Source organism: Mustelus asterias, chromosome 1 (assembly GCF_964213995.1).
Source record: "Mustelus asterias chromosome 1, sMusAst1.hap1.1, whole genome shotgun sequence".
Lineage (NCBI taxonomy): Eukaryota > Metazoa > Chordata > Chondrichthyes > Carcharhiniformes > Triakidae > Mustelus > Mustelus asterias.
Genome location: NC_135801.1, coordinates 90,304,213 through 90,321,307, shown reverse-complemented (window position 1 = coordinate 90,321,307; position 17,095 = coordinate 90,304,213). Strand labels below are relative to the sequence as shown.

The 17,095-nt window shown below is 41.3% G+C and overlaps 1 protein-coding gene across 11 annotated transcripts in view; it reads left to right on the top strand.

Annotated features, from left to right (window-relative positions):
- Window positions 1-17,095, top strand: part of LOC144495152 (LIM domain-binding protein 2) — a 454,000-nt gene that overhangs the window by 14,132 nt on the left and 422,773 nt on the right. The window lies entirely within an intron of this gene.

The window sequence follows — 17,095 nt, the reverse complement described above, 5'->3', positions numbered from 1 at the left end:
CCTTCCAAACATTGTACTTGTTAATGTTTTGTAATGACAAGAGGTTTAAGTTACATCTTGGAATAACAAGCATTTTTCTCGTTGCCTCTTCAATTGTATTCACCTGTTTCTCTTTGCAAATAATTCATTTCTTGGGATTTGGAACAGAATCAGGGCTTGGACAGCATTGTAGCCACTGGATTTCCTGTTTCTCAAGGAATTTCAGGTTTCTTGTGTCCAGCATCTAAAATTCTCAGATTTCTCGATTGCTTTCTCTTCGATTCCATCCTTTCATCAATAGTAATACAAGCTCCTTTTTAACTGAGTGGGAGACAAAAACAAATGGAAATGTTCGAACCTTTTGGTTGATCTGAGTGTCATGTGCTAATTGAAGTAGATGTGAACAATAAAACTGAATTCACTCCTGACATGTACAGTTTAGTAAAGGTCAATGTAATCCCATTGTTCAACACCTACAAGCAGAGAATTGTAAGTTGTTGCCTGTCATTTTCCACACCAGAGTAATTATAGACAGTATGGAGCCCCAGGCCACATTCCTTCAAAGACTGCATTTCAGAGAGTGAAAGAGAGAAGAGTAATTTAAGGCTTTGTGTTCAGATAGCTTACTTGACATCAAATAAATTATTTGAAGTATGCTTTTAAAAAACCTATTCTGAGACCACTTATTGCATGTCTCTTTTTTTTTTGAAATATTCATTTATACTCTGGGTCCACTTCATGCTCTGCAGCTTTAGTTGCACAGTGTGGCTTCATGGATCATGTGCTCAATGGAGAAATCAATATGTTAATTACAAATTCAGAGCAGCAGAATAGGCTTAATTGAGCACAAAGTCAGGAAATGCACCGTCATTTTCTTCACAAATGGCTGTCGAGTGAAGTTTGATGAATTGTTGTAGTTCTAGGTTATGCTGTGCAAGGGATGTTGCCCCCTGAGAGATACTTTGTTCTTTCATTTATGGAAGAGATTTTTATCTCTGCCATTCCATTCTGTCACAAGTGCCACTTTGATCCCAGCTCAGGGAGCTTGAGTGACTCTCCTGATATTGTACAGCCCTCTGTTACACATTCTCAACATTGCAGAAAAATCACATTCCACCCTTCTGCTGAGATCACTTGCATCTGGAGATGGAAGAGATGATTATGAACTGCTGCTCTGGACTTAACCTGACAGATTCAGGTAGAGTGCTCTGTGGAATATGAAAAGATGATACTTGACTTTATGTAACCGATTTGTGTTTCCTGAAATACATTATCTAACTGGAAAGGGCTTTCTTCACTGTTCAAAAATACCTTTTGAGAGCTTGTGCAAGATAATGTAGCGTGCTGTTATTTCTGCATCTTGTGGAGCTTGGTCTGTGCACTGTTCCTCTATTCCTTTGAGTGTTGCAGATGAATACATCAGGTAAACTTCAATCACTGATGGTGTTGCTCTCTTTAGCTGCATATTTATTGTACAAGACAATTTATGATCATAGTAAACCATCTTTATTAAGTACAAAACTGTTGGAGCTGTAAATTTAGAACTGTTGGCTTGATCATTTGTTTTCATTCCCTTCGATGACTATAATGGTTCCAGTGCCCAAGATTAATAATTTGTCAATTTGTTCAGCACTGATTATATTTTGAGTTATTTCTAACCAGGTCCTGATTATTAGTTTATAGTGTAAAGATTTTTCATAATTAGGCTTTCATGTTTTACTTGTGGTTAGTGAATTTAAAATGCCAGTTGTAATATCATGCTTCATTTTGTTGTAGGCGGCATCTGTCACATGGTTTCAGGGTGTGGTGTGTGACTACCTCTCACCCATTGGTTTATTTGGACTGTGTACTTCGAGCATTAGAGTATAGTGTTACTTTTGTAGCTTGTGTTATCCTTAAAACCTGAGTAACCCTGTTAAGAAATAGTTGGCCTGAAGAAGTAATGTATTACAGTGTGACTTAGTGTACCTTTAAGAAGAGTTTTTCTTTTAGTCATGTATTCTGCTCTTTTTTTTTTGCTGCTTAAATAGGAGTTTGTTTATTTTTACTGGGATGTTTATGACTCTGAATTATTAGGAGAGAACCTGGTTGGCAGGTCAGGTGACAGGAGTTCTTTTGTTTTCAGTTTGAGCTGCTGTTTAGGTTGAGTTTTAGTTTTGAAAGGGGCATCAAGCTGAAAAGAAGTCTCTTTTTCACGCTCTCTTGCCCACGCTCTCCCTCCCTCTCTTCCTGGTTTTGGAAATCCTGCTGGTTAGCTAAAAGCAGGATCTTTCTGAAGGGGGGAATTGGCTGTTGATGGCTTGCCTAGAATCCCTGGTGTTTTGGGAAGCTGTTCTGACTTCAAACTGAGTTTGAGTCTATCCAGAGAACTGCAGACTTCATCCAAACATCTCAAGTCCAAAAACGAATGTGAGCGTTAGTTTTTGCTATGTTTTTGTCTCTGGTATTGGTTTGATTGGAACACATTAGATATATTTGTTAAGGGTTATACATTATAGTAGTTGTTTTGTTTCTTGTTTGTAATTGAAAAAAGTTCTTGCTAATTTTCTTACTATACATGTTAACGATATTCTTAAATAAACTTTGTTTGATTAAAAAATCCCTAGTGGCTCATTTGAATCATACCTGAAGTGAAACATCTCAGACTTATCGGAGCCAAATTCAAGATGCGAAACGTATGATCCAGGCGGGCTCCATAAAATACTTGGGAGTTTCTGACCTGAACCATAACAATAGTTAATCTTATTTACTAAATGTTTTATTCATTCGTTAAATGTTAATTGGCAGTCCTGTTTATTCAGGTCTCTAAACCAAACAAAAGTTCCAATCCATTGAGCCGGGGTCCACATTCGGACCTGAATGACCAGTAATAACATCAGCTGGGAACGTAACATGAGGAAAATGCTGGAATCTATAATTAAGAAGGTTATAGCAGGCTACTTAGAAAATCTCAATGTAATCAGGCAGAGTCAACATGGTATTGTGAAAGTGAATCATGTTTGACTAACATTTTACAGTTCTTTGAGGAAGTAACAAGCAATGTGGATAAAGGTGAACCTGTACTGTACTTAGATTTCCAGAGGCATTTGACAAGGTGCCACGTCAAAGCTTACTACATAAAATAAGAACTCTTGTTTAGAGGGTTGGAAATTAGTATGGATAGAGGATTGGTTGGCGAACAGCAAAAAGAGAGTTGGCATAATTTGTTAATTTTTGGGTTGGCAAGATGTATCGAGTACAGCATCAAAGGAATCAGTGCTAGGACCTCAAGTGTTTACGGTCTATATTAATGACTTGGATGAAGGTTCCGAATGTATCGTTGCTAAATTTGCTGATGACACCAAGCTCAGTAGGAAAGTAAGTTGTGAACTGGACATGAGTTTTCAAAGGAATATAGATAAGCGAGTAGGCAAAAATTTGGCAGATAGAGTATAATGTGGGAAAATGTGAGGTTGTCCACTTTATCAGGAAGATGGGTGAGATTGCAGAACTCGGGTGCAGAGAATGTGTGGGCCTGATGCATGAATCACGTGAGGTTATATAGGTACGCCAAGTGATTAGGAAGGCAAATGGAATATTGTTTATTGCAAGCGGAATGGAATATAAAAGTAGAGATATTTTGCTATAGTTTTTTTGGATTTGATGAGTGTGGTGTATTTTGGTCTCCTTTTATAAGCTAGGACATAATTGCATTAGTAGCAGTTCAGGGAAGATTCACTCGACTCATTCCTGGAATGAGGGGGTTGCCCTTTGAGGAAAGGTTGGACCTGTATCCATTGGAATTCAGATGAATGAGAGGTGATCTTATTGAAACATATAAAATCCTGAGGGGACTTGACAGAGTGGATGCCGAGCGGACATTTTTCCTTGTGGGAGAAATTAGATCTCGGGCCTAAGTTTAAAAAAAGCGGCCTCCTATTTAAGACAGAGATGAGGAGAATTTTTTTTTCTGAGAGTCATGAATCTGTGGAGCACTCTTCTCCCAGAGAATGGTGGAGGCAGGGTCATTGAATATTGTTAAGACTGAGTGAGCTAGATTTTTGATTGACAAGGGAGTCAAAGAGTATAAGGGGCAAGAAGGAAAGTGGTGTTCAGACTGCAATCGGATCAGCCATGATCTTATTGAATGGTGGAGCAGGCTTGAGGAGCCGAATGGCCTCCTGCTGCTCCTAATTTGTACGTATGGGCAATAGATTCTTGGTGCAGAGGCAATCCAGAGATATGGTGAAAGGAGGGTGGAAAGTGGAAGTTCAGTCATGACCTTATTGACTGATGGATCAGATTGTTTTGAGGAGCCATATCGCTTAAGCCGTCTATTATTTTTTTTATATTCTCAAACATGTCAGATCAATGAACTTCCATCAACTGGAAAGAGTTATAGATTTAACAGTTTATGAGCAAGACTCAGGAAAAACAATGGGATCGAGGGGGCTGGAGGAAAGCAAGCAACCATTACCGTCATTTAAAATTTATTTCAGTTTGACCGGATCAATGTAAGTGAGGTCAGAGTGGAAGGACGATGAAAATGGACAGATAGTTAAAAAGACAGGTAAACAGAAGCTCAAAGTCATTCTTCTAGACTGAACAGAAGTGTCAGATAGCCTACGTACATTTTGAAATCAGCACTTACTCTTGGGATTGAACAAGATCAAATGAGCTGCTGACTGATTTTGGGATATTATTAGGTTCCACGGGCATGAACAGGGAGATTGGGATGATTATAATAGCTGTGCCCTATTAAAATATTTCCTGTTGACATCCTGACCTAAACAGCTGGGGGGTGGGGGCTTGATCAGAAGCAGCTGCCGAGTTAATAACATCTGCTTGCTTGGAGGTCATGGCTGGGATTTTTAGGAATGGCCCCAGCACAAGGTGAATGCATGTGAAGGGCTCGGCACAGAAATCATACTTGGGTGAGAGTGGAAATCCGGAGCCAGGCAAGCTCAAGTGCTACCTTGTGGGACAAGGAGGTGCTGCTACTCCACCTGCCATACATGGAAATTTGAACAAAATTATAAAACTCTATTTTAGTGCTCTCTTCGATACCAGGCATCTTTGACATGGCAGAGAAACTGCCATTGATTTCCTGTTTGGACCTTGGGTATAAATAGCAGTTTGTCACTTGACAATGTCGTTGGAGACTGATCTGCATTTTAGAGGTATCCTGCCATCTTTCTATTTCTGCAACCTCCTTCAGCCTTGTATAAGTCCTCCCCTTCCCCTCCCCAGAATACCTTTCTGACTCTGGCTATTGTGCATCCCAAATTCCTTTGTCTTGCCAATGGTGACAGAGCTCTTCAACTAGGTCCAGATCCCTCCTTTCTGTTTTTCTTCGTCTTTTTTCTTGATCTCATTCTCTTATTGTCTCCCTGTTTTTCTCTCTTCCTTTGTATGTTCACCTCTCAGTTGTCCCCTTAGTTACCCCTCCTTATGTCTCTCCACCCCCATCTCTGCCTCCTTCCCTGGCATCTTGTTTTGAAACAATTAAGTACAAAGGCCCCTGGGGTATTTGTCTTGCATTAAAGTCACCATATGGGTGTGTGTTGTTCAGTAATAATCTTCCAATCTCATCAATGTGACCTCCTTTGAAACAGGTGTATCAAAACCACAGCATTCAAGTTATGGTTCCAGCAAGGTTCAAAGACATAATTTTGAAATGATTTATTTCAATGTATATGACTACTGTTATGGTATGGCTTATTGCAAATACCAAGCTGCCTCAAATCCTAGGGGAGGAGGGGAGGGGGGGAGGGGAGGGGAGGGGGGGGGGGGGAGAAACTTAAAACAGCTGCTTAAACATTTTTTTTCAATTTGTATAGTATGAGGAGAGGTCCTGAAATCCAGAAATGAGGTCCTTGACTACTTGTGATGATTTTATAATCAAGTCAACATTAAAAAACAAAAAGAAAAATAGAATTACATTTAAACACAAAATGGCTTCACACGGTAAACAATTTAAAACTGTCCCAAAATTCATAGAAACCTTACAGTACAGAAAGAGGCCATTCGGCCCATCGAGTCTGCACCGACCACAATCCCACCCAGGCCCTACCCCCATATCCCTACATATTTTACCCACTAATCCCTCTAACCTACGCATCTCAGAACACTCGGGGGCAATTTTAGCATGGCCAATCAACCTAACCCGCACATCTTTGGACTGTGGGAGGAAACCGGAGCACCTGGAGGAAACCCACACAGACACGAGGAGAATGTGCAAACTCCATACAGACAGTGACCCGAGCCGGGAATCGAACCCAGGTCCCTGGAGCTGTGAAGCAGCAGTGCTAACCACTGTGCTACAGTGCCGCCCTTACTACCTTAACTACCTTCAGAGCTATCCTTCTCCTTTTCTGCTCAGCAAATCCATATAGATTTTAAAATCTCTAAAATCCCAGTAATTTTTACCATTGTGCCTTTGTTTCCTTCTAGGTTGTCCTCTAAGGTTAACAACAGCTGGTACTTCACATCAGGCTTTGTTCACACTGCTTTCTGAGAGCTCTGATGAGCTATTCCTGCTGTCTGCTGTGCAATCTAAACAGTTATCCCCTCACACATAGTTTTCAATATCTTCTTAAATACATTCTTTCCCTTTGACCACAACAGTGTCCCACTCAGCCTGTTTGGAAATGCTCTCAACCATAGTTTACTTTAGCTCTTAGGATTTAAAAGAAAACTTATTCTACTTTCACGCACCTTTTTATTTACAACCTGTATATATTATACTTTGAACCAAAACAACCCATTGAAATCTACTCCTGTCTTGTGCAAACATGTTTGAAGTCTAGGTTCATTGCCATATCAATCACTTCTTACTGTTATTTAGATGCTTATTGCGAATCTGTCAAATGCTGTCATACTGTCAAATTCTCAACGGTTATTATCAATAGAGAAGTATTGCAATTTATTTTGTTTTTTGCACCTGGCTATACAAGACAGCATTCTATTTGTTTGATCCACTAGTTGGCCTCACTGAACTGATGATGTTAATAGTGAATAAAAGCAAAATATGGCAGGTGCCAAAAGTCTGAAATAAAAACAGAAAATGCTGGAAAAAGACAACAGGTCTGGCAGCATTTATGAGAGAAACAGAGGCCCGAATTTTCCAGAAGTTGTCACTGGCGGGATCTTCCAGTCCTGCCTTTGGCCAGTGGTGAGCTGCCTTTGCTGCTGCATCACATGCTGCAGGGGAGTGCTGAAAATCCCACCCAGAGTTAACGTTTTGTGTCCAGATGGCTCCTCTTCAGAGCTAAACATGGGAAGAAATGTGATTGATTCTAAACAGTTTAAGTTGTGTTGGGAAGGGGAGAGGTGTGGAGCAGGCAAAGCAAAATATGAGGTCAGGGAGAGGTGGGAATGAGAGGAGATTGGACAAATATGGTGAGCACAAGACAAAGGGAGTGTTAGTGGTAGTATTAAAGACTAAAAAATGCTGCTGATAGTGACAAAATTGATGAACAAGTGACAGATGGCCCTATGGTGGTGGGGGAACATTAGGACAAAAATGGATTTAAAAAGAGGTTAAGATAGAGGAGAGAGTTCATGTTCTTAAGTTGTTGAACTCAATGATACGTCCAGAAGGCTGCAAAGTGCATAATTAGAAAATGATTCAGTTTGTGTTGGGCTACACTGGAGCATTGCATCATAGAATTAGTACAGTGCAGAAAGAGGCCATTCAGCCCATTGAGTCTGTACCAACAACCGTCCCACTCAGGCCCTATTCCCATAACCCCACATATTTACCCTGCTAATCCCCAGACACTAGAGTTAATTTAGCATGGCCAATCAACCTAACCCGCACATGTGGGAGGGAACTGGAGCACCCGAAGGAAACCCATGCAGTCATGGGGAGAATGTGCAAACTCCACACAGACAGTGACCCGGGTCCCTGGGGATGTGAGGCAGCAGTGCTAACCACTGGGCCACCCCAGGCCTAGGATGGACATGTGGCCGTGAGAGCAAGATGGTGAGTTGAAATGGCAAGTGGCAGGAATGTTGGGGTCATGTATGTGGACTAAGCAAAGGTATTCTGCAAAATGGGCACCCAGTCTGCTTTTAGTCTCCCCAGTGTAGGGGAGACTGCATTTGGAGCAGTGAATACAGTGGACCAAATTGAAGGAGATACAAGTAAAATGCTGCTTCACCTGAAAGGACTTTTTGGGGCTTTGGATTGTGAGGTGGGAGGAAGTAAAGGGACAGGGGTTACCGTCTATTGAGAAGGTGCCATGGGAAGGGGATGCAGTGTTGGGAATGATGGAGGAGTGGACCAGGGGGAGCGGTCCCTGCAGAATGCTGATGGGGGGGATGAGGGGAAGATGTGTTTGATGGTAGCAGCGAGCTGCAGTTTGCAGAAATGGCAGAGGATGACCTTTGAATGCGGAGTCTAGTGGTGTGAAAAATGAGGACAGGCGGATCCTATCATAGCTCTGGGAGAGAGAGGAAGGGGTGAGGGCAGAGGTGCAGGAGATGGTTCGGACACCGTTGAATGCCCTGTCAAGCACAGTAGCACCTTTATCGAATTACATGGGGCATACGTCACAGAAACAGGCTATTCAGCCTCACCAATCTATACTGGTACTTATACTCCATGAGCGCCTCCTAACCTTCTTTATCTAACTCTATTATGATAACCCTCTATCCTTTCTCTCTCATATGCTTATCTAGCTTCCCATTCTAAGTAATTGTGAAATAGGCATTCCGTACAATTCAAAATTGTTTTGAGTTGTGTGTTAACATAAATTGTTTATGTGAGGGGAAAAAGGGCTTTTTGTGATGTAATTTGAATGGTTAAATAATTCATACCTTTGCAGGCTGAAAATCAACTGAATTAAAAGGCATAGATTAGATAAGTTTTTAAACAATCATAAAAAGATTGTTCGTTATTCCCCTACCCTTTGAGAACAGAGTGAAATAGTGGAAGGGTTCACAGTCTGATTAACAGGCTGCAATGTGAATCCAAAACCATGATGAGCTTTGAGCCAGTTAACGTGATGGTTAGTTCTATTGCACATGGGTTTTATGGGCTCTGACCCAAATGATGGGGTGAGGGTTCAGTCACCCTCAACCCACCTGATGCAGGTATCACACTGGATGAGCCTAGAATTCAAAAGCAGAGCTTCAATCTGCAATCACTGTCTGGAGAGGTGTTCAAATCTTGTACTTTTGCTGCACAGGAAAGAATGCTACCATTAAACGAAAGGCTTGTTTCCACAAATATATAAATATGTTAGTCTAGACTTCTTTCCCAATTGCCACTGATTTATTTTTCTTCCCCATCTGTATTAGACCTGGAAGAAGATGAACTGGGTCTGGCATCTGTTATGTGAAGGTTCTGTCCATTTTTACAATTGCCCAATATCCTGCTGAAAGTGACTAGAGATGTAAAGACAACTTATCTATACATGGGTAGACATATTGTGCATGCAGTTTTTATCAATTGTGTCTTAGCAACACTGAGTGTAAGAAGTTTTGGCATCTGGCGATGCTGAGTGGTGGAGTTTGAAAGAGCAAAACACTACTGCAAGCAGTTGAAAACTGACCACTGGCATCTATCTGTATGATGTGGAGATGCCGGCGTTGGACTGGGGTAAACACAGTAAGAAGTTTAACAACACCAGGTTAAAGTCCAACAGGTTTATTTGGTAGCAAAAGCCACACAAGCACACAAGTAGAGCTTCGAAAGCTTGTGTGGCTTTTGCTACCAAATAAACCTGTTGGACTTTAACCTGGTGTTGTTAAACTTCTTACTGTATCTATCTGTATGCCTTTATTAGAAGAATATTGAACTTTAAAAAAAAAAATCATAGCAATGTGGCTGAGAGGCATAGCTAATCAAAGATCCCACCAACGTGATCTTTCAATCAAAGATCCCACCAACGTGATTCTATTAACCCTGTCCACAGAAACACAGTCAAGATGAGGGGTCTGTCTTGATGTCAGTATCACAATTTGCCCATCAGGGAAACAGGAAAAGAATAAGGTGATAGGATTGGGAAATATAACTTGCATGGCATTACAGTTAGCACAGGCACAATGATCAAATGTGCTAAATATTTTGATTTTGTGAGTCTATCCCTAGGTAACACCCTCTTTATTTGCCTGTGATAAGACTGGAAAAAAAGTTGCATTTCCCTTTTTTTAATAATTAACTGCTTGGACGGTGGAGAGGTTTCATTTCCAACATCAGTGAGGGATTCCCCAGGGAAATAATGTCCTGCTCCACTTTATCTCTTTGACTTTCCAGTGGATCTCATCAAAATCAACAAATTTCTCTTTTTGGGTGGCACTGCTTTCAAAACTGTGTGGCAAATAAAGTATCAGAGTTTTTCATTTAACATCATTGTAATATGTTGCTACACTGGAGTGCTTAATGCCAGTGATACTAATTTTATTGCTGCACTTTGTTTATTGGTCTGTAGTGCTGAATAATAATTGTAATACTGTTGTTCAATGAAACTAAATCTCTTTAATTAGAAATGAAATTAAATCAATAGCACTAAACGACATAGGGTCAGACGATGTGGAGTCTGTGTGGGTAGAGTTGAGGAACCACAAAGGCAAAAAAACCATAATGGGAGTTATGTACAGGCCTCCTGACAGTGGTCAGGACCAGGGGCACAAAATGCACCACGAAATAGAAAGGGCAAGTCAGAAAGGCAAGGTCACAGTGATCATGGGGGATTTCAATATGCAGGTGGACTGGGTAAATAATGTTGCCAGTAGACCCAAAGAAAGGGAATTCATTGAATGTTTACAGGATGGCTTTTTGGAACAGCTTGTGATGGAGCCCACGAGGGAACAGGCTATTCTGGACTTAGTGTTATGTAATGAGCCAGACGTGATAAAAGATCTTAAAGTAAGGGAACACTTAGGAAGCAGTGATCATAATATGGTAGAATTCAGTCTGCAATTTGAAAGAAGGAAGGCAGAATCAGATGTGAAGGTTCTACAGTTAAATAAAGGTAATTACAGGCGCATGAGGGAGGAACTGACAAAAATCGACTGGAGGCAGAGCCTAGTGGGAAAGACAGTAGAACAGCAATGGCAGGGGTTTCTGGGAGTAATTGAGGACACAGTGCAGAGGTTCATCCCAAACAAAAGAAAGGTTATCAGAGGGGGGATTAGGCAGCCATGGCTGACAAAGGAAGTCAGGGAATGCATCAAGGCAAAAGAGAGAGCCTATAATGTGGCAAAGAGTAGTGGGAAGTCAGAAGATTGGGAAGGCTATAAAAACAAACAGAGGATAACAAAGAGAGAAATAAGGAAGGAGAGGATCAAATATGAAGGTAGGCTAGCCAGTAACATTAGGAATGATAGTAAAAGTTTCTTTAAATACATTAAAAACAAACGGGAGGCAAAAGTAGACATTGGGCCGCTCCAAAATGACGCTGGTAATCTAGTGATGGGAGACAAGGAAATAGCTGAGGAACTTAATAAGTACTTTGCGTCAGTCTTCACAGTAGAAGACACGAGTAATATCCCAACAATTCAGGAAAATCAGGGGGCAGAGTTGAATATGGTTGCCATCACAAAGGAGAAAGTGCTAGAGAAACTAAAAGGTCTGAAAATTGATAAATCTCCGGGCCCAGATGGGCTACATCCTAGAGTTTTAAAGGAGATAGCTGAAGAAATAGTGGAGGCGTTAGTTATGATCTTTCAAAAGTCACTGGAGTCAGGGAAAGTCCCAGAGGATTGGAAAATCGCTGTTGTAACCCCACTGTTCAAGAAGGGAACAAGAAAAAAGATGGAAAATTATAGGCCAATTAGCCTAACCTCAGTTGTTGGCAAAATTCTAGAATCGATCGTTAAGGATGAGATTTCTAAATTCTTGGAAGTGCAGGGTCGGATTAGGACAAGTCAGCATGGATTTAGTAAGGGGAGGTCGTGCCTGACAAACCTGTTAGAGTTCTTTGAAGAGATAACAAATAGGTTAGACCAAGGAGAGCCAATGGATGTTATCTATCTTGACTTCCAAAAGGCCTTTGACAAGGTGCCTGACGGGAGACTGCTGAGTAAAATAAGGGCCCATGGTATTCGAGGCAAGGTACTAACATGGATTGACGATTGGCTGTCAGACAGAAGGCAGAGAGTTGGGATAAAAGGTTCTTTCTCAGAATGGCAACCGGTGACAAGTGGTGTCCCGCAGGGTTCAGTGTTGGGGCCACAGCTGTTCTCTTTATATATTAACGATCTAGATGACGGGACTGGGGGCATTCTGGCCAAGTTTGCCGATGATACAAAGATAGGTGGAGGGGCAGGTAGTATTGAGGAGGTGGGGAGGCTGCAGAAAGATTTAGACAGTTTAGGAGAGTGGTCCAAGAAGTGGCTGATGAAATTCAACGTGGGCAAGTGCGAGGTCTTGCACTTTGGAAAAAAGAATAGAGGCATGGACTATTTTCTAAACGGTGACAAAATTCATAATGCTAAAGTGCAAAGGGACTTGGGAGTCCTAGTCCAGGATTCTCTAAAGGTAAACTTGCAGGTTGAGTCCGTAATTAAGAAAGCAAATGTAATGTTGTCATTTATCTCAAGAGGCTTGGAATACAAAAGCAGGGATGTACTTCTGAGGCTTTATAAAGCACTGGTTAGGCCCCATTTGGAGTACTGTGAGCAATTTTGGGCCCCACACCTCAGGAAGGACATACTGGCACTGGAGCGGGTCCAGCGGAGATTCACACGGATGATCCCGGGAATGGTAGGCCTGACATACGATGAACGTCTGAGGATCGTGGGATTGTATTCATTGGAGTTTAGGAGGTTGAGGGGAGATCTGATAGAAACTTACAAGATAATGAACGGCTTAGATAGGATGGACGTAGGGAAGTTGTTTCAATTAGCAGGGGAGACTAGGACGCGGGGGCACAGCCTTAGAATAAAAGGGAGTCACTTTAGAACAGAGATGAGGAGAAATTTCTTCAGCCAGAGAGTGGTAGGTCTGTGGAATTCATTGCCACAGAGGGCTGTGGAGGCCGAGACGTTAAGCGTCTTCAAGACAGAAATGGATAAATTCTTGATTTCTCGAGGAATTAAGGGCTATGGGGAGAGAGCGGGTAAATGGAGTTGAAATCAACCATGATTGAATGGTGGAGTGGACTCGATGGGCCGAATGGCCTTACTTCCGCTCCTATGTCTTATGGTCTTGTGGTCTTTACCAGGCCACAGGAAATCAAGCTTTAAGGCAAAAATACAGATTGATCGATATCTCTGACATATTGCTTCATTAAATACTGTACATGTACATTTTTTACAGGGAAGCCTCGATGCAACGTACTACAAATGGCAATATCTCAGATAGTGGACCGGGGCAATTGCTATTAAGGACCTGGATTGTTCTGCAGTACTGTCAGGAGTGCAGAAAAGATTTACTAGGATGCTACCGGGACTTGATGTTTTGAGTTATAAGGAGAGGCTGGATAGATTGGGACTTCTTTCTCTGGAGCGTAGAAGGCTGAGGGGTGATCTTATAGAGGTCTATAAAATAATGAGGGGCATAGATCAGATTAATAGTCAACATCTTTTCCCAAAGGTAAAACTAGAGGGCTTTAAGGTGAGAGAGGAGAGATACAAAAGTGTCCAGAAGGGCAATTTTTTCACAGAGGGTGGTGTGTGTCTGGAACAAGCTGCCAGAGGTAGTAGTAGAGGCGGGTACAATTTTGTCTTTTAAAAAATGAAGAAGGGAAAGGGTTAATGTTTTTTTGTACTCAATGTATTTTGTGCCTAAAAGGTTGAACTTTGTACCTGGAATGTATCACAAACATAACTCTTCCTTATGGCTAGCCTCCCCTTTGTTTATATTGCTCCTGGTAGTAGTATAAGCCATTTGTTCTTGGTTCCCTCGCTTGTTTATATCATTCTGATAAAACAGACAGTTAAATATAGATGTTAGGGGGTAAGTCTTTCTTTCTCGTAGGCTTGTGTATGATTTAAACAAAGGAAGCAAATGGTAGAGTGCGAGAATGGCCATTTGAAGGAGGACTCCCACTGGGACAACTGCACTCGTACTCAGTCACCTCAAAGGAAAAGCTGCGGGAAGAGCAGGGGACCAGAGGTGACACCTTGACTGCAACGACCAGGAGAATTGTGCTTTATGACCCAAGGATACCAGTTAGTCTCTGGATCATGGTTAGAGACCATCAGAAGCTGTTAAAGGAATTATAATTTATGATCAAGGACTGTTAACTGGACTTTGCTTTATGGCTTGTATTGGGAACCCTGATGTATAAATATCCACGCTTCTTGTGTTCAGAGAGAACTTTGGCTTCCGCTTTCAAGGGGTCAAGTTCTCCCATAAGCTTGTGAGAATAAAGCCTGACTGTATTTTGACTCATACCAGCCTCAAGAGGTATATTTTCCGACTTCAAAAGCATTTAGACAGTTACATGGGTAAGATAGGTATAGAGGGATATGGGCCAAATGGGATTAGTTAGGGGTTTAAAAAAAAAGGCAGTGCGGACAAGTTGGGCCGAAGGCCCTGTTTCCATGCTGTAAGCCTCTATGACTCTATACATCCTGTTTATGACTTGTCATTTGAAGAATAGGTTTTAAAAATGTCTACTTGAAAGAAAACAACGTACTACAAGTGGCGATATCTCAGATAGTGGACCGGGGCAATTGCTATGAAGGACCTGGATTGTTCTGCAAAACTGTCAAATAACAGATTTCCTACAATTTAATAGAATTACCAGCATTTCTGGTAATCATTGACTTTTTTAACCGTCTGCATATGTGGACGGAACTGCAGGTGGATCCTGTCTGGCAGAGTCTCGTGATCAGCTGAGTGATTATTAGGTATTAAGTTGTAGCACTTGTTCTCAAATTGTGCATGAATGGTTTGCTGAAGTCTCAGCAACTTGTGTGCTGCTGCTCCAGTCTCAACCTTGTGGAGAAGTAATAGCTTTTGATGTAGTTTCTGCTGTTGAGCAGATTATCTTCATGAAGTCCTCAGATCTGCATCAACCTTTCTCATGATGTGGAGATGCCGGCGTTGGACTGGGGTAAACACAGTAAGAAGTTTAACAACACCAGGTTAAAGTCCAACAGGTTTATTTGGTAGCAAAAGCCACACAAGCTTTCGGAGCTCCAAGCCCCTTCTTCAGGTGAGTGGGAATTCTGTTCACAAACAGGGCATATAAAGACACAGACTCAATTTACATGAATAATGGTTGGAATGTGAATACTTAGAGCTAAACAAGTCTTTAAGATACAAACAATGTGAGTGGAGAGAGCATCAAGACAGGCTAAAAAGATGTGTATTGTCTCCAGACAGGACAACCAGTGAAACTCTGCAGGTCCAGGCAGGCTGTGGGGATTACAAATAGTGTGACATGAACCCAATATCCCGGTTGAGGCCGTCCTCATGTGTGCGGAACTTGGCTATCAGTTTCTGCTCAGCGACTCGGCCATCACGACACACGACGGCGCAGAGTCGCTGAGCAGAAACTGATAGCCAAGTTCCGCACACATGAGGATGGCCTCAATCGGGATATTGGGTTCATGTCACACTATCTGTAATCCCCACAGCTTGCCTGGACCTGCAGAGTCTCACTGGCTGTCTTGTCTGGAGACAATACACATCTTTTTAGCCTGTCCTGATGCTCTCTCCACTCACATTATTTGTATCCTAAAGACTTGATTAGCTGTAAGTATTCGCATTCCAACCATTATTCATGTAAATTGAGTCTGTGTCTTTATATGTCCTGTTTGTGAACCGAATTCCCACTCACTTGAAGAAGGGGCTTGGAGCTCCGAAAGCTTGTGTGGCTTTTGCTACCAAATAAACCTGTTGGACTTTAACCTGGTGGTTTTAAACTTCTTACTGTGTTCAACCTTTCTCAGCCAGTTCACAATTTTTTATCAAGGGAACACCAAATACAATTTTTATAGTTTTTTAGTTAGGATATTAAAGTGACAAGCCATGCTCCAGGATTCAACAAAAGAGCATATTAACTCAGGAAATGGGTGACATCATCCTTGCAGTGTGCTATTTTCATGAATTCTCTTCTAAAATGGCCTACCGTAAACTATATTTGGTTGACCTTCTGAGTGCAGTTATTGACCACCAGTTATTGAACTGCCTTACAAATGACCTACTTTTGCTCCCAACTCGTATGTTCAAATGTATGTAAACATTAACCACATTTCTAATGGGTTCAGCACTGTAGAATGGCTGTGCATTATTTGGCAGTAACAGGTCCTGTGGCCAACCCTGGCTTTATTATTATTTGTAATGAAAGTTGTGAATATTTAGCATTGAGAGCTAAGAGATTTTAAGCAAAATATTACTCTTGCACTAGTGTGAAATGAACTAGCCTATGTTCCTTTGCATTATTTTCATTTCTATGAACTACAGAATCACCACTCCTGTAAATTAGCCATCTAATTGAACCCGCTGTGGTCCCTTGACATAAAAAATGGGCTTTAAAGATTTTTGAAGTACTTCCTGATTTATTACTATTAGCATACAGAAACATGCAGTTCATTTAAATGGGGTTCTACTGTGATGCACACCTCCAAATTGTAGTTGGTTCAGCACAAATTGATTCGGACATATTTCTATCTTGGGAACAGATGAATTTGCATTCCCACTTAGCCTCAGAAGCCCCATTGTGCAATGATTCATGGACTTTTAAAGCAATCAAAGATTTCCATTCACATCTCTACCCAATCAGCTTGGTAATCATCACCCCTTCTTTAAAGCTGTAGTGAGAACCTTTGCAGAATAATAGCGAACAAGAATTCAGGTGCTTATTATTCACTCTTTAAGCTTCAAATGCATAAATTTGCTTCTTTACCAAAGGAACTGGTCCATTTGTGAAGTTATATTTTAAGAGGTAGGTTATTTTTCAGCAGTATGGAAAAGGAGATAATTTTAAGCTTATCATTTTTGATTTGTGATTGGTGATGCTAAGTAAGCTGCTAAGATCAATGACATTTTGACCTCGTCACAGAGATCTACAGTAACTTCTGCTCCTCGTAAAATTGCTTATGTTTTGTTTAATTTATCCCTGTGGAGAAATGGTTGATACTCCTTAGGACTGAAGTGGATGCAAAAGCCTATGATTTACATGAAATGGGAGCTCTTGGTGAAGACTAGGCAGACATTGAGGTTTACAAATTG